The sequence below is a fragment of the Lynx rufus genome, unplaced genomic scaffold (assembly GCF_022079265.1).
Source record: "Lynx rufus isolate CCGP_SWC_20201006 ecotype Redwood Valley unplaced genomic scaffold, mLynRuf1.p SCAF_8, whole genome shotgun sequence".
NCBI lineage: Eukaryota > Metazoa > Chordata > Mammalia > Carnivora > Felidae > Lynx > Lynx rufus.
In genome coordinates, this window is record NW_025814896.1 from 130,104,883 (window position 1) to 130,123,459 (window position 18,577).

An 18,577-nucleotide genomic window follows, 5' to 3' on the forward strand; every position below is an offset into this window, starting at 1 on the left:
GTATAGTTTCTCCATAGCTGGTTTGAAATCAATTGCGGTGGACATTTGCTCCCTGGGAGTTATGCTTACGTGGGAAATAGGCATATTTGTCTCTGTCCAGATGTAAATATGAACAAAGGGAACTTAAGGAACAGACTTAGCCTCAAGGATTTTCTGTTATTCAAGCTTCTCCAGAGCCAACATCTGGTTGGAAACCTACATATCAGCAGGATAGTCTTTCATTCCCAACAAAACATGTGAATGCTGAATGTAGGAGCACACATCTAATCAAAGGGAGTTCCTTGTTCTCCAAACCCTCTGCTGGGAACTAAAACTGATTTGAAACTTATCTAGAATATTCAACTCCCCTTGTATCTATCTATCTATCTATCTGAATTCCCTTTTCTGACCATATATATTTTTTATTTTAGAGAGAAATAAAGCGTGCATGAGTGGGGGGAGAGGGACAGAGGGAGAGAGAGAATCTTAAGCAGTCTCCACACTCAGTGCACAGCCCGGCCCAGGGCTTGATCCCATGACTCTGGGATTATGACCTGAGCTGAAAGTCAAGAGTTGGATGCTCAAATGACTGAGCCACCCAGGTGCCCCAATGACATCTATATATTTACTTATTCATTAGTTATTCATTCAACAAACATTTACAGAGTATGTACATACTTAGTAAGGGCTCTGATTAGTGAGTCAAGCTTTCATATGGGCATACGTCTGGGGAGGACCAGATTACAGAGAGCCTTTCATGGCTGAAGAGCTTGGGTGTAATAAACAATTGGAAACCATTGGAGGATGCAGATAAAAAGGATAACATGGTCATATTTTAGTTTTCAGACAGATCAACATGAGTACCATGTGGAATATGGCTTTGAGGGGAAACGCTGGGAAGAGGGAAAGCTAGGAGACTGGTTCGGTATTCCAGATAAGAGATGATAAGGTTCTAATGTAGACAAAACAGTAGGGATGGAAAAGGGTTACTGATCTGAGAGATAAGGATAATAGATTGGATGCTGAATTGCCAGTTAGGGACCTGAAAACCTTTTGGACCATTTCCCTGTTGCACCTACGATAAAGGATTTTAGTTGCAATAATGCCTCTTATTAATCAACTCTAGGCCAGAGTTTGGCAAGTTTGGCAATCTAAGGTACATGGTCAAAAATGGAAGTGGAACTGAAGAACATGGAGTCATTCCTTACGCCACCCACTCTGAGATGCCACTTTGCTGGCCCTTCCTCTTCACTCCTCCCACTTGCACTCAGCTTTCAACATCATTCAATACTCAGCAGTCCCCTTCCATTAGCATGTATGTGGGTGATCACCTTTATTATTCTCTCTCCTTTTCTCTCCATTTACAGCTTATAACAGAATAAATAACAGAATATTGACTTCCAGCGTACAAAGCTGTTGAATGCTAGTCTAGACCTTATTCTAAAATTTGCAAGGCTACAAGTCATATGACAGTAGATACTCTTGGCCTAGTCATGTAATTGGTACGAGGGATTCCTAGAGATCATAGTTGGTCTTTCCAGATTTTCTGATGTTTTGGGCATGCTAGTAAGTAGAGTAAGCATTGATGCAAGAACACTAAGATGCCAACTAATAGTGTGATGAGGAATAGGAAGTGGCTGTATCTGGGTGGTGTGGGCTCTAGAAAAATGATTTGCCTACAGGATCTATCCTCAAAAGCTATGTCCTGACAATACTTTAATAACTTTTATTGAGGGGTGTTCTATTTTGGAGGCCAGGGTTTTTGTCCAAGGAAGTCCAACCCATTGAGTGATCAGAGCCGCAATGCAGGCAGCAGAGCTTACTGGTTGTGTGAGGGAGGAAAAATGGGCCATTGTGTTAGGGGATAATATGTCAATTTTAAATATGACATTAGTATCCAAGATTATGGGGGAAGGGACTTTCTTCCCCAGGGAGGAACTGGCAGACGCTGGTCAGGTTTAAAGGCTTTAGCAGGGGACTTTCATCCTAGATGAGAAATAGGTACAATCCCACTGGGTTGCGCTGGGCCAGGAGGTGAGTGGGACATGCAGGTTTCACCTGAAGCTCTCCAGATGCTAGGGACTCCTGACCCAAATGTTGCTGGAGGCTTTTCATGTACACCAAGTTTGGGACAGAATTAACAATAGATACTGGCAGGAGACAGTTTGCAGGAGACTCTTCCATCTCATACTATATCAATTTTTACAGATGTCCAGGATTCATGAGGGCTCAATTCAACTTTGTTTCTGCTACCTTTTTAACTAGACACCTTCTGACTTGGGGATTCGCAATAAACTAGCCTATTTTCATTTCCTTTGTTGTCATGCATGACACATATAAATGTAGATTGTTCAATACAGACACACCAGGTCTTGCCAACCAGATATGACTGAATTTTCAATCTTTACTGGGGACTTGATTTTACTCCTATAACATTTTGAGAAGATATATAGGATTAAAGAAGGATTTAAATATGGTCAAAGCCATAGTAGAGACTCTTCTAAGTTCAAAATAGTTTCCATTTAACCAGTAGCCCTTAAAATAGATAGCCCTGAGCCCATCTATGTTTTTCACTGAGGTGTATGCAATTTTATGCATACAGCTTAATGAATGTTTATAAATGTAAGCACCCTTGTTACTACCACCTACCATCTGTATCAAGATATGCACGTTTTCATCACCCTGGAAGGGTTCTTTATGCCCATTCTAAGTCAAGTTCCCCTTAGAAGTTAACACATATTCTGACATCTGTCTATATACTAGTTTTGCTTATTCTTGAACTTCATATAAATGGAATAACACGGTGTGTACTCTTTTGTGTCTAGCTTATTTTCAATGTGATATCATTGTGTTTAATCTATGTTTCTGTGTATATCAGTAGTTTATTCTTTTTTTGTTCATTTTTAAATGGTTGTACCATACTTATTGTTTTTCATGTTAATGGACGTTTAGATTGTTTATGGCTTTTTGGTGATATGAATAAAGATACTACAGACATTCTTCTATTGTTTTTTGGTGGATGTGCACTCACTGATCTTGGGTATATGCCTAAAAATAGAATTGCTAGGCCATAGGACAGATGTAGGTTTACAGCTTTAGTAGGTAATGCAAAAGTATTTTCCCAAGGGGTGGACAGATTTACCCTCCCACCAGCAATGTGTGAAAGCTCCAATGCTTTACATCTTTGGTTACCATTTGATATTGTTGGTCTTTGGTATTTAGCCATTCTTGTAGGTGGATAGTGATATATAGTTATGCTTTTAATTTGCATTCGCCTGATGACTAATGAGCTCTGGCCATTTGGATATTCTATTTTGTGAAGTATTTTCTCAAATTATTCTCAATTTTAAAAAATTTGACTCTCTGCCTTTTTGTTATTGATTTGTAGGAATTAATTGTATATCCTGGATATGAGTTTCATGTCAGATATATATTGTGACTCTCTTTTCCTCAGTATGTTGACTTACCACTTTCTTGATGTTTTTTGATGAACAATTCTTAATATAAAAAAGTCATGGTGGGGGTGCCTGGGTGGTTCAGTGGGTTAAGTGTCTGACTTCAGCTCAGATCATGATCTCACAGTCTGTGAGTTCGAGCCCTGTGTTGGGCTCTGTGCTGACAGCTCAGAGCCTGGAGCCTGCTTTGGATTCTGTGTCTCCCTTTCTCTCTAGCCCCCTGCTCCTTGCTCTCTCTCTCTCTCTGTCTCCCAAAAATAAACTTTAAAAATAAATTTTTTAAATCATGGTTATATCACGTTTTCATTTCATGATTTATGCTTTTGGGGTCCTGTTTAAGAAATATTTGCTTAACATGGTCTTACAGACCACTTAATTATAGTGCATTTTCTGGAAATTGGGAATTATGATGAGGCTAAATTTCTATTTAGTAAAGATTAAACTTCTCAATTTGAAATAAATGTAATTTACAAAAAAGTGCAAAAATGGTACCAAAACACCTATAACTCTTACCCAGTTTCTAATTATTTACATTCTAGCACATGTGTGTTTCTTCTGCCATTTTCTCTTCCTCTCTCTCTCTTTTTGTCTCTTTATGTTTACTTCAATGTGTATTTTATAGAAGACCAGTGTACCTTTCTATATAGCCACAGGGGAAAAAACTATTTAAATCAAGAATTTGATAGATTACTATCCAGTACACAGACCCTGTGAAAATTCTATCAATTGTCCAAATAATGAGACAATTCTAGCCAAACTAGCAAACAAAAACCATTTTTCCTCTAGTCCAAGATACAAATCATGATCACAGGCTGCATTTACTTATGTCTTTAATCTCCTTCAATCTGGAATAGTTTTTCAATCTTTTCTTTGTCTTTCATGGTGATATTTTGAAGACTAGAGACCAATTGTTTTGTACAGTTCCCCTCCCTTTACATTTGACATTTCCTTATAATTAATGGAGGTTATGCATTTTTGGCAAGAATATGACAGAAATGACGTTGTGTCATATTCTGTTCATCACAGCAGAAGGCACGTGATATTTACCCTATCACTGATGATGTGAAATTAGATCACGTTGCTAAGGTGGTGCCTACCTGTTTTCTCCATTGTAAGTGCCGTAACCCAACTACAGAGGCATGATGGAATCCCACCCCAATTTTTTTCAGGTATCAAGACTGAAGATGCCACACACACAACAAGAAGATAAGATGTTTTATTTCTTACATAACTGAGGTCTCTGTAGAGAGCAGAGCAGATTTCTCTGGCACATTCTATCTCTTACACTGCCCCCCAAAGAAGTTATTGACCTTTCCAGCACCCAGTGTCTTTTTGGCATGTGGGGGTTCTCTTGGCAACATATTCCTTATTTCCAAATTGTACTTAAGTCCATTACTTCTGTTAGTTGGTATAAATTCATCCATACCTCTAATTCAAATCCCCAAATCACAGGAATTATTCTAGCTGTGTCATTTGAACTCCCTTTCCCAATGAGAAACATGGTTCCTATTTTCTTATTTGCTCATTTCCCTCTTTTATAATCAATATATTGACCCCTTTGGCTGCCTCCTCTGCCCAAGCCCCACAAGTTCTGGTCACTCCTTTAGTCTCAGTCACCTTCTTGGCCTGGGTCTTGTGTGCCTCAGTAGCCCTGGCTGCCTCTTTGGCCCTGGCCTTGCCAAGCTTGGCAAACCTGGATGATTCATGGGAAGGAAAGGAATGGGAACCAATATGTAATTTCTAAAGAAAATAGAAAGAAGAAGACAAAAAAAAAAAAAAAGGAAAAATCATTATAAATCTTTTTGAGTTAGTATTGAACTTAGTTTTTCTATGTTCACAATAATTTTAAAATTGGTTAAATAATCGGCTTTAATGAGTGATGAAACCCAGTCATTGTGTTGGACTTGAGAGAGGGAAAATGGAAGACCTGGCTTCAAATGTGCTCAGCATGAATTGAGGGGGAAAAATAAGATTTAGTCCCATCTACTCAAGACCAAGAATGTTTTCATAATGTTTTTAGTGATTACCAATCCTAATAATAATGCTCTAATAGCATGAGAGCTATCATTTCCACTTAGTGATGACCTTGCTGAGCTCAATTAACCTGCCCTGAAAGATCACAGAGCGAATATGTGACAGAGCTTGCATTTGAACCTCAGTGTGTCTGACTCTAAAGGTTAGCCTTTCCTCCCTGTTCCTACCATTTCTTACTTTAAAGGATTATATGTTTAACTGATAAGTAAATACAAGAGTTAAGGTGTTAATAATTCTGCTTTTATTGAAGATTGACGAAACCTCAATCTCTGGAGAAGGTCAGAACAAAGATGTGGCGATGATAGAAGGAACTGTTGTGTCTTTAACTTTCTTAGAGGTGTTTGGGGTCACCTTTGAGAAAAACTTTAGGGACTGCATTTCCTGGCAGGTAGGGAGAGAGGAATTACTCCTAGCCAAAGGCAGAGTCTTTGCCTGTGGAGATAAGGACTTTATTCCTTACCTGCATATTCTTCATAATAGGCTAGATTTTAATGCTAGAGCAATTTCCAATACCTGGGAAAGAATTGCTTGCTGTAAGCTGGCTGGATTCTGCCACCTGGGGTGTTTTTCCCATTAAAAAATTATTTTATATGTAACCTAATCATCCGGTTTCCAAAAACTGTTCCCAAAATTAGATTACATTTCATATTTAATACCAAAATTATGGCCCCATGAAGACTTCTGACCTAATTGTCCTTCTTTATACTTTTCTCTTGTTCTTTCTGACGCTTCTCCAGGATGCTAACTCATCTGAATGTGTGTTCAGAATGGAGTCCCACATATTTTTCCACTTGGGGCTTACTTCCATCTCACCGCTGTCAAATAAAAAACAAATCTGGACTTAGTAAAGAGAGACTTTATTTGAAAGGATTGTTTCAAGGATTATTTCAAGGATTATTTCTCTGATCATGTGGTCGGAGAGTTCTACTTATTGTAATAATAGATCAGCAAGGTTTATGATCAAGGTTTAGGCAGAGAGAGTTTTTTCTTTTGAGGAAAATAAACAAGACCAGAAATAACCATGTGTGTGGAACAGGGATGAAAGGGTGGCTGATCACATCACAGAAAGTTATACTCTGAGGTCAGCCTGTCCTTGGGGAGTGGATGGGAATCAAGGAGAGGTTGGATGCTGGCTCAGGCTCAGGTCAGAATTCAGGGATTAGAGAGAAAAGAAACTTAACCAGAATTGGATTCATAAGCACTTTGTTCTGATTGTGGGGTAGGGGGCGGGGGGGGGAGAAATCATCACAGGCAATCATGTATGAGACAAAGAATGGAAATGTGGAGGTTCTGTGTCTGGTCTTACCATATATAAACAAGGGAGCGTCTGCGAGTCTTACTTAGGTCATTTGGAGAAGGATGTTACTTTGCGGCAGGCTGTTTCCCAGAACACCAAAGAATGGGTGGGAGGTTTCTTAGCCGCAGCTGTTTTATAGGATGACAGTGCCAGGATAAAGTGCAGCTTTGTCGCCACATTTCTCACTGCTGTGGGATCACCTTGTTGCCAGACATACTTGTCTTCTATGGATGACAAGGCCTCCACCACTGCTCTAGGCTCCAGAACAGGATTCTCTTCTTCACCTTCCCAAGTATGGAGGAGAAAGTTCCACTGTTCCAACAGAGCACAGCCAAGATGGGGGAAGAAAGAAGGAAAGCACATCACAGGCAATTCCTCATAATAATCATGTTAGGTCATGCTTGTTTTCAGGTTCAAGTTCAAGCCCAGACTACACTTTGGTTAAAGGTACAAAAAGTGAGTCTTCATTTTCTTTCCCGGGATTAACCTTTTCACAGGATGGTACAGTGAGATGATTCACGTACATAAAGTAAAAATCCAGCCTTACTTAGTGAGGGACCTTGACTTTGGATACCAAGTGGCGACAGCAAGACGATCATACCAACAGGGCTACATCCCATAAAGCCACACATGAAGTCTAAGATGTCCAGTCAATATTGAGCCCAGTCTTGTTCTTTTTACAACACCTCCTTCCAGGATGAGACATAAAATATGGCAGCATATCCTTGCCCTTCTTGAACCCTTTTCACCTTAGCTTGCTTCTTCTGGTAACGTTGTCTATCCAGAGAAGAATACACAAAACTTACCATGAATAGCAATTACCTTATAGGCATAGTCATCTAAATTCATCCAGAGGAAAAGAGCACTTATCTTCAAAGAAACAATGGACAAACATTTCTGCTCTCATCTGGCATCTTGCACCTGGGTAATTCCTGCTCATCTTTCAAGGCTCAGCTTAAATATTATTTTCTCAGGACAACTTCCCCAATTCCACATTTAGTGGTCCTCAGCTTACAGATTCTTAATAGCACTTTTTTTTTTTTTACTTCCTCATTGCCTTTAGGGCACTTTATATGTTATTCGTATCATTTTTGCTTATTTTCTCTGTCTCCTATGATACAGCCTGTGAACACCATGAGAAATGTATCTGACTCGTCACCACTCTTATTTGCCTGGTGTAGAGTTTCTGTCCATAAATATGTGAGTAAAAATTTATAGAGAAAAGCTTTACTGGGTCTAAGACTTCAGCATTAGAGTTGAGGATGACCTAATTATTCCTAAAAACAATAGGTAAGATTGCTTATCTTTGCATAAACCTATATGGCCCAGGTGCTGTGCCTTTCATTTTGTTTTTGTTTTTATTTTTCTTTGTTCAGAAAGTCACAGCTTCCCTTAAAGGTAAATTGGAGTCTCCACTCTTGAGTGGTAGAGAAAATATGCAAGAACTTTTGAAATGGTAGTTTTTCTAACTTCTACACCCATCACGATTGTTAAAATAAGGGCTTAGTCACAGCCTGAGTCTGAGGTTACATATGTTATTTTCAGAATTAATGATGTATAGTGTAATTTGAGCTCTGAAAATGATAATACCTATATTCATCCTGTGATTTACCATTTTCAAAGCAATTTCACATTGGCTCATTTCATCCTCATGAGTGCCTTTTGAGAAAAAAACAGTTTTTACACCCATTTTACAAGTGAAGAATCTGCAGTCCGTGTCTATTACTTGGCTTCCCCAAGACAGGCTGCTGAGAGCAAACTGGGGTCTAGCCCAGGCTTCCTGACCACATCCAATGCACCTGACACCACTCTCGTTGCTGAGTCAACAGCAAAGGGGACTTGGCCCATTTCTATCTTAGTTTCAAATAGATTGTGTGTCTTTGGCCTCCTTTTCCAAATGAGAGCCAGTTGGGTTTATCTCAAAGTGGATGCTGTTCTTTGGCACTGAGCCTTCTTTCTCAAAGGATATTGAGAGCTGGCAAGGATCTCACCAGTTACTCAGTCCAACGCAACATCCCCACCATGTGGCTGTCCAGCCTGAACTTGAATGTCTGACCTGACGGAGAACTCACTCCTATACACATTCACCTGTATCTAGTTATGTTGGCTTTCGATTTAGGAGACCTTGAGAGAACTAATATAATCATCCTTACTTTACACAAGGAGCAACTGAGGCACACAACATTTAAGCAATTTGCTCAAGGTTGCACATAGAGTAAATTGCAGACTCTAGATTTGACCCCCCAGCATGCTGACTCTTAGAGCCCCCTTGCTAAATAAGCACATATTCTGCCTCTGTACCTAATCAGTATCTCCCCCATTGCTTCAATGAAGGTTATAAACCTTCCAGGTATTCTGACGCCAATTTTAATGAACATGGATGCATGTCCAAGTGATGCGGATTAAGGAGAGGAACACATTATTTAGAGATTTGGATTTTGGCTTGGTTTGAGAGCTTGGCTGTGGCAGGACAGGATTCATCACATCCAAAGGAAATGTGTTAGCGAAATATTTTCTTCTTTAAATGCTCCTAATCAGCCCATTGTGGTTGTAGAAATTACCCCTTCTGGTGTAAGGCAATGATTACGATCAGGATAGAGATCTGGCTTCGTTGCAAACTCTGTTTAGATTCTAAGGCAGTTCCCACTCCTCACCACAACCCAGTTGCAATCTGCCATCTTTAAGACCGGGTGTGAGGTGGGACTGCCTAGCCATACAGTCTGCAGTGGACAAAGGACGCGTTTATGTTTCTCCATATCTGACTTCAACTTAGCTCATGAGCCACCTATTTTTTTTTCTAAGGCAAAAAACTCAGCCTTGCAAATTAAGGTAAGTCAGTCATTTTTATTTAAAATTCAGGGGTGCCTGGATGGCTCCGTTGGCTGAGTATCTGGCTCTTGGTTTCAGCTCAGGTCATGATCTCACCATTTGAGCTCCAGCTGATGCACACTGACAGTGCAGAGCCTGCTTGGGATTCTCTCTCTCTGCCCCCCACCCCCCACTAGCGCACACTATCTCTCTCTCTCTCAAACAAAACTTTAAAAAAATGAACAAAAAATAAAATCCAATCTCACTTAGGTAGCTACTACATCAATTCCATTTCTCCCAGTCCCTCCCCTTTCCTTCTCTTCCACTGGGGAAGAATAGAGGTGCAAAAGTCTGTGCTAGCTCCAGGTTGGGGTGGGGTGGGGTGAGCATAGAATCTCAACCCATTATGTGTTCTTACAGGCCACCGCTGAGGTTATCTCATTCTTCCAGGTCTTGGTCACACCCTGTCCCTGCTGGGACTGTAGCATCTGCTTGCGGACTCACCTATAGGTGCCTATAGATGTAACACACCCTGTCTCCTCCTTGTTCCAGCCTGGAGGGCTCTTCCTATTGGCTAGCACTCTCAGATACTCTTAGATGCTTCCATGACAGGGCTGTAGGACTCTCCACAGGGCCTTCTCTGGGTCTCCTTGTAGCTGTTTCTGTTCCACCCTCTGGCTCTTTGTAAAGCAAAGAGCTCTCCCCCACAGCAAGAGAGATAAACCCTCTCTGCTTTGAGAGCCTCCAAAGTTATTTGAAGTTGTCAACCACCCTTCCCTCCCAAGGTTTTGACCCCAAAAGCGGATCAAGAAGTGGTTTCCCAACCAACCTTCACACGTGCAGACACGTTTCTATCTCGTCCCAAAGCTTTCCCCATTACCCATGTTCAGTACACAACTTTACTTTCTTATTTCCTTGTCTAGTTGCTACACAGCTCTTAGGTCAGCCTTGCCTCTTCCTTTCTCCATAGTTGAAGCTGAACTCTACATTCCGAGCACTATAGTTCTTGAAGAGCTAAAATCAACAACAATGACAAAAGTCCTCTTCAGTTTCCAAAGTTGTTAAAATAGGATATTGAATGAGGCTTTTCCTATTGTCCTGGAATTTTGGCTGAAGCCCCAAACCTGGAACAGTAAGTACTGTGACATTCTAAATAGAGCACCAAGTTGCTGCCAGTTAGTACTTCCAGTGCTAGTGAAAAGGTTGCCAAACCAGGCTCCTGATCCCCCACCCTCCCCTCCCCAAACAACCTATGCAAACAGGAGACTGGCGATTCCAAGGGAATTGGTTACAGGACAAGAAAGCTTTACAGTAGCAGTCATGTCTGAAGCTTTTACCTTTTCCTTGGGTTGGGAGCGGGAAGGGGTTCTCCAAGAGAATCATCCAGAGAGTTCTTTGAGGTCAGAAAGAAAGGGACTGGGACCACCCTCCCCAGGTGGATATTGCTGAGTTGCAAAAGTCACAGGTCACTACAACGAAGCCCATCAGAGTGTAGCACTCACAGGTTACTCTTAAGGGAGCTTAATACGAGCGTCCTGGTAAACATAGAAATGCGTGCCTGCTTCTAGCCCAGAAGCAACAGGTCACTGGAGCCCCTGTGACAGCAGGGTGGGGAAACAGGGCATCCAGTGGCAGACTGCTTGCGCTCCTAGTGTTTAGTGCAGCAGGGTGTTTGAGAATGGCCCAAATGGATGGTGCAGAAAGTAGCTAAACTTGAACCATCTCTTAGCTATCCAATAGGCTATCTTTCAGGGGCGAGGGGAAGCCAACATCTGTGGGAGTGTTCCCAGAGACAGAAATTGAAAAGGGAGTGATTGGCTAATGGTCCAGTTGTCAATGTCAGGAATTTGTGCAGGGATGAAATTCACACAATGGATTCTAGACCCCTTGGAAGAATCAGCATATGACACCTGTTGCATGGAGGACATCACTAGTCAGCATAACTACAGAGGGCCACTAGAACCAAACCTAATAAATGAGAAGAATGTTTGCCCCTTTCCTGTATATTCCTACTCTTCTTTCAGTCAGAGCCTCAATGGGAAGAAGGAGGTGTTTTTTTCTTTACCCACTCTAGGTCTCCAAGCTGGGTTAGGGATGGCCTGAGTGTAAAGCTTTCTTTGGATGAGACAAAGTACCTTTTGCTGTATGCTCGAAGGGACATCTGTAGTACCAAAAAGGGAGCACTAGTCTTGAAAACAGGACCTGCTCTTAAAACCAAGAGTGGCCATAAAGTCATAGATCTGCTTGAGTTGTCATCAAAGAACCAGAAATACATCTGGAAAAGAATACAACGTTTTCCTACAGGCTGAGCAACAGTGAGTGAGTTACTGAGTTAGTTTCTGCCTCTGTGCCAAGACCGGGTTAGGAGATCAAGGGTTTAAAAGGTGGTTCTCGCTGGAGTCTTTTGCGACCTCCCTTTTTTATGGTTGTTAGTCTTACCCTCCAACAGTTTAATGGTAGAATGGTGGCAGGTAAGGAAAAATTACAACGCAGGAAAATATATCAGTTAATATTTAAAACAATCTTTCCCCTCTATGGGAAAAATGGTCTGGATGCTATCAAGATTGTTTTTTGAGTTTTATTTATTTATTCTGAGAGAGAGCGAGCGAGCATGTGGGAGGGGCAGAGAGAGAGGGAGACACAGAATCCGAAGTAGGCTCCAGGCTCTGAGCGGTCAGCACAGAGCCTGACGTGGGGCTCAGACTCACCAACCATGAGATCATAACCTGAGCCAAAATCAAGAGCCAGTCGCTTAGCCAACTGAGCCACTCAGGCGCCCCAAGATATATACATATTTTTAAATTCTAGCTTCTTTTCATGATGGTGTTGTTGCTTCCTTAGATAGGAGTAGGGGGTGAGAAAATTATTTTTCTTAAGATATCTTTATTTTTGGTTCTTTTTTTTTTGTCCTTTTAACAAATTGATTCCAGATTAGTTCACTGTGTACATAGTTTGCAGAGAGCCAGGCTTATGTATGGCACTGCCTCTTCAGACCCTGACCCTATATCCCAGACGTGTATTCTCTGCTCTTTAGGTAGTGGCAACGGTATGTTCACAAGCCTCCTACCCCACTCCTAGGTTTGTTCCCTCTAAAACATTTTCCACAATGCTGCCAGAGAAATTGTCAAAACTTTATCCAATCCTCAGTCCCGTGTTTAAAACCCATCAATGACCTTCCATTGCCAGAGAAAACTTACTTTTATTCTGCAATAGTCTTTATGTTCCAGCACTCGTCCAATCTCTTTTTCCTTCTTGTCTGTATCTTTGCTCATCCCCAGTGAACTCCTTATTGCCTTCCGCAAACATCATAGGTTTTGCTCCCTAAGGACCTAACCTCTCTCCTTGCCATTCCCTGTCTCCCCCCAGCCCCCCACCACCCAACAGGCACCACCCACCACTTTCCTCCTCTTATGTGCCAATACCTGGCGAACCTTCAGTCTTCCTGCAAGAACACGTCTTTGCAAATCTTTGGGCAGCGTTGTTTATCCTCCCTGCGTGCTCTCCTCACGTCTATTATGGTTCTTTCTGTAATAGCCTTTTCTCTTTGCTGTATTTCTCTTCCACGAATATTTGCACATTAAGGGAAAATGGAGGGTATTTTCCATGACTTTATTCCCATAGACTGGCGCACCCTGATTGGAGAATAACAGAATGAAATCATTTCAGATCTTTTATGGCTCCTCTCTTTTTTCAGATGTATTCAGTAAAGTGGGATATAGACTACCTCAATTCCTTGAGAGAACGAGATGTGCTGTACCCTTCCACAGTGAATGTACTTAACTTCCGAGGTTCCTGTGGTTTGCTTAGTGAGTTCTGTGAGTTTTTAAGCTGAGGACAGCACCAGACGAAATGAGGCCAGATCGAAAGAAATCTGTCACAGGACCAGGAAGAATTTAAATGAAGTACTTTAGTGCTCCCATCCGCTGGCTATTAATGTCTCTCATTCCTTCCTGGAATTACTCTAGAAGACTGAGAGAAGTGTGAGAGAGAAAAGCAGAGGAACTAACACTTCTTGCTATAACTTTCTTTTGTCCCACATCTGGTGACTGACAAGGACAGGATGGGCAGACTGTCTTTCTTGCCCAGAGCCATTTTAATCCATCATCATATTGAAGAGTCTTCAGAATGAGAAGTGACAGCCCCCACCTCGCAAGGGCTCTGCTGGGGAAATACCTCTGCACCCGAGGTCCCAGAGGGTTGTCCGGACATGATGGGCCACAGCTTCTGAGACCATGCAGGGAGGGGCGACAGCCACGGGGATGAGCAGGAGCCTTGCTGGAGGAGCTGTGGCCAAGGAGGAGGAAGGCCATTGAGTGGAGCGGTATCCGTGAGAAGCCACTGTAGGACAGTGTTCCCAGGCTGATCTCGTAGCTGGAAGGAGCTCACCAACTTTGCAAAGTGAGCGACTCCTTCTCCTACAGCTCACCCCAGCTTCTCCTCAAGCAAGAGGAACATCAGATTGATCTTTCTCCTCTGTACCTCGCTGTTTTTGGTCTCCGGCAGGTCTAAATCCGGTTCCATCTCCCTTCATTTCCTTTCCCGCAGCATGGGTTTACCAAAATTAAGTTTTGCTGACTAACAATTCTCTAAGGCCTGATTTCACTATTATCTAAATAAGAACACTCGGTCTGATTCATCCTGGATTCAGGCTCTAAATGTGCCTTTAGAAGAAGTAACATTTATTTTGAGCTGACGGAAGTGGGAGATTGGCCTTGCCTTCCCCCTGCGATCAGTATTAGCTTTAGTCCCCAATTTACAAATGTTTGGGTCCTGTCAGGCAACACAAACATTTCAACATCAAAAGGCTGCTGGCCTTGAGATTTGGCCCTTCCAACTGGCAGGAACGACTCAGAGGCAGTGCTTTTAAAATGTTGTATAAAATGTATATATATTTATATATATTTTTTCTTTCCCCCAACAACTGATAACCTTTCTTGTACCAAAAATTGCTAGATTTGATGCAATTTGGTATGGTCTGCAGCACCGTTGGAAGGAGATTACAGCAGGGGCATTTGTGCCTTGGAACTTCTCTTCACAGTAACAGAAGTAGGAGAGAGAGAGGGATCATCCTCGGAAGAGATTTCGTGTGGTGACAGCAGAAGAGGGGAAGCCAGAGGATTCAAACATTCCGTCAACATTCTCTGAAGACAGACACTTTTGATTTCATAGCATATGTTCAGTCTCAGAGATTTCAAGTCTAGGCTCTCTTAGTCAAGAAACAAAAAGAGTTTGGGGCACCTGGGTGGCTCATTAGGTTAAACATCCCTACTCTTGACTTTGGCTCAGGTCATGATCTCATGGTCCCTGGGACTGAGCCCTGCGTTGGGCTCTGCGCTGAGAATGTGGAGCCTGCTTGGGATTCTCTTTCTCCCTCTACCTCCGCCCTTCCCCCATCCTCTCAAAATAAATAAATCTAATTTTAGCTCCAAAAGAGGAGGAGAGGAAGCACTAAATTTCCCTGTCGTTAGCTGTCATACTAATATCCTAGGGCTGCTATAAGGAATTAATTTCCAAGGGCTGCTGTAAAAACAACAGAAATTTATTCTCTTCCTGTTCTGGAGGCTAGAAGTCCTAAGTTAAGTTAGTGGGGCCATGCTCCCTCTGAGACTCTAGGTAGAATCTTCCCTTGCTTCTACCTAGTTTCTGCTGGTAGCCGGCAATCGTGGGTGCTCCTTGGCTTGCAGCTGTATCATTTATATCTCTCCTCTGTCCTTCCATGGTGTCCTCCCTGTGTGTATGTCTTCATATTGTCCCTCTTCTTATAAGTGCGTGGGTCATATTGGGTTAAGGGCCACCTTTCTCTACTATGACCTCATCTTAACTAACTGCACCTGCAATGACCTTATTTCCAAATAAGGTCACTTTCTGAGATACAGGGGGTTAGAACCCAACATATCTTTCTGGAACACAAAATTCCATCCATGGTAGCTCTCTAGGAAGTTTGAGAGGTTGGACTTATGAAAGTCAATGGCAGCTGGCCATTGTGAGGTCATCGAATCAAGCACTTCCTGCTCCGCACCTGCCCTGCAGCAGCCCACTCCCAGACATCTGCGAACTGTGGTCATCCATCCCAGGGTGGAATGCTTCTCCATGGTGCACGTACTTCTGCAGGATCCTAGTTTTGTTGTGGGAGATAGAGAGGCAACATGGAGAGAGGAGGTGTCCTCAGAAATGTGTGCATAACACAAATCACCCAACTTGCTGCAGGTTCAGATTCCCGGGACTCAAGCTCTAGAGATGCTGTTGGCCATTCGATCATAGGTGTTCAAGTGGCTACATTTTGAGAAACACTTACACAGACAAGAGTCCAGGTAAATTTAATTTGGATTTTGAGTGAGCTAAATCCTGACTAGCTGTATGGCTGTGAGCAGAAATAAAGCTGTTAAAGCCTTGGCTTTTCCCTCCTTAATCTGGAGAGATGATTAACACCACATACTGTAGGTGACTATTTTAAGAATTAGAGATACTTTGGTATACCCAGGTAACTACAGCCCCACAGTTTCATGGGGGAGAATAGAGAGCCTTGTCTGGCCTCATTCAGAGGTGCCCTCCTCCCCCTGTGAGTCCTGGGGCTGTTTCCTGTGTAACCTGGGGTATTTTAAAAAATTTTTTTAGCCTTTATTTTTTAGAGAGAGAGAGCAAGCAGAGGAGGAGTAGAGAGAGGGAGACACAGAATCTGAAGCAGGCTCCAGGCTCTGAGCTGTCAGCACAGGGCCCGACGCAGGGCTCGAACTCACGGACCGTGAGATCATGACCTGAGCCGAAGTCGGCCACTTAACTGACTGAGCCACCCAGGCACCCCTAACTTGGGCTATTTTAAGCACCTGTGCAGTTCTCTTCTGTGGTCCAATGTCATGAGCCTTCCCCATCATTGTTTGCTGTCGGTCAGCTTGGTCAGAAACTCTGACCAATGCCATCAGAAGAGCTGCTGAGATTAGCCCCTGCCCATTTGGTGGACCCAGTCTCCTGTTAACCCCTCAAGTCCCCTGGGAATTTTTTATCACCACTGACTCTGCTATGGAGACCTTCCTGGGTTTTTGATATGCTTCCCTTAGTGGCCCATCTCTCCCGGATATAGCTCCCAGCTCTGGATTCTCATTGCCCGGCGTTCATTCTGGACCTTGCCCCTGAGCTGCTGTCTATCACTGGTTGGAATCCGTGTCTTTTTATGGGTGTTTTCAGACTGTTCTAGGTAGAACATTCCCTTTTAATTTTGCAGAGTTTTGTTATTTCTGCCCATTGTTTATTTCTCTCTAGAGGCCTGGCACATCATCCCTGTGGCTCAATATCATAAGGATCTTCTTTTGAGACCAAAGACGTGTTTGTAAATTTCTGCACCCCAACTGTGATACGGTGCATATTCCTGGCAAATTCTTCTGCTCATATGAATCCAGTCTTTAAAAATTTTTTTTTAAACGTTTTATTTATTTTTGAGACAGAGAGAGACGGAGCATGAACGGGGCAGGGGCAGAGAGAGAGGGAGACACAGAATCCGAAGCAGGCTCCAGGCTCTGAGCCGTCAGGCCAGAGCCCGACGCGGGGCTCGAACCCACGGACCGCGAGATCGTGACCCGAGCCGGTCGGACGCCCAACCGACTGCGCCACCCAGGCGCCCCGAATCCAGTCTTTTAAAAACCTGATACCAGAGGGAAGCCTGGGTGGCTCAGTTGGCTAAGCAGCCGCCTCTTGATTTCAGCTCAAGTCATGACCTCATGGTTTGTGGGATCAAGCCCTGCATCAGGCTCTGTGCTGACACCACGGAGCCTGCTTGGGATTCTCTCTCTCCCTTTCTCTCTGCTCCTCCCCCACTCATACTTGCGCTCTCTCGCTGTCTCTCTCTCTCTCAAAATAAGTAAACATTTTAAAAACAATAAATAAAAAAATAAATAAAAACTTCATACCACGGTCTGACACCTACTTAAAACTGTAGGTAAATGAATTCCTTTCTCCAATCCAGCTGAGGCCCTGATTTCTATGTGTCATGTAATTAAGTTCCTGATGTATAGTAGGTCCTCAATACATGGCAACTGCAATGATTGTACTATATATAGTTACCTCGATTTAAAAACAAAAAAGTCTTTCTTATATAAAGCCAAAGTTTTATCCCCTAAACTTTATGCTGTTCTCTAAGTTATACAGAATAAGCTATTCTCTCTTACCAGTAAAGTTTAGGCTCCTAAATCTGACTGAATTCTATAATGATTTTATTATGGAAGAAATCCAGAAATTCATGAGCATTGAGTATCCCCAGTGCTACAGTGACATTTCCTTTCCTTTCCATTCCTCCCTTGCCATGTTAGGTCGAGGTCAGATTTTGTTCTTTCAAGGGCTCCATGACCAGGAAGTTGTCTGATCACCACGCGGGGAGGCGGAGTCTGAGAGAACCGAGTACAGGATCCTGCAGTGTGGTGTTCCTCCAACTTTACGGTGATCCCCGTCGTTTAGAGGGCATGGGAAAACAACTGCCTGGACCTTGCTCCCAGAGTGTCAAGTTCATCACGTGTGAGCGGGGCCTGAGATGCATATCTGAGAAATACGCATTTCTAAGGTATTCCCAGCGTGGTGCACCCTGAACATCCCTGCTCTAGGGGAAGCTCTTCCTGCCCTTCAGATCGTTTACCAGCTGCTCTGCTCTCCTAGGTGCCAACAAGTCATGGCTGACCCTTCTGTTGCCCTTAGCCTAACACAAACACCTACCTCCAGGTGGGTGGAATACCTGTTGTGGTTTGTGGTCAGGCGCTTCCATGTGGAGCTGGACCAAAGCCCGTCTCCCATGGAACCCATATTGTTGCTGAGCTGTTTCTCCTGCCCTGCTTCCCTCACTCCCTTCTCCTCAGAGCCTCTCCCCACAATCACTTAACAAGAACGCTAGTTTCTTCCTCTGCTCCTAGAGAATCCAACCTAAGATGAATCCTATTCATATTTTTGTCCAAATCATCTTAATATGTATAAAGCACCAATTATGCACTGGTGCTGTATATAGAGGCACGTTAAAAAAAAATAC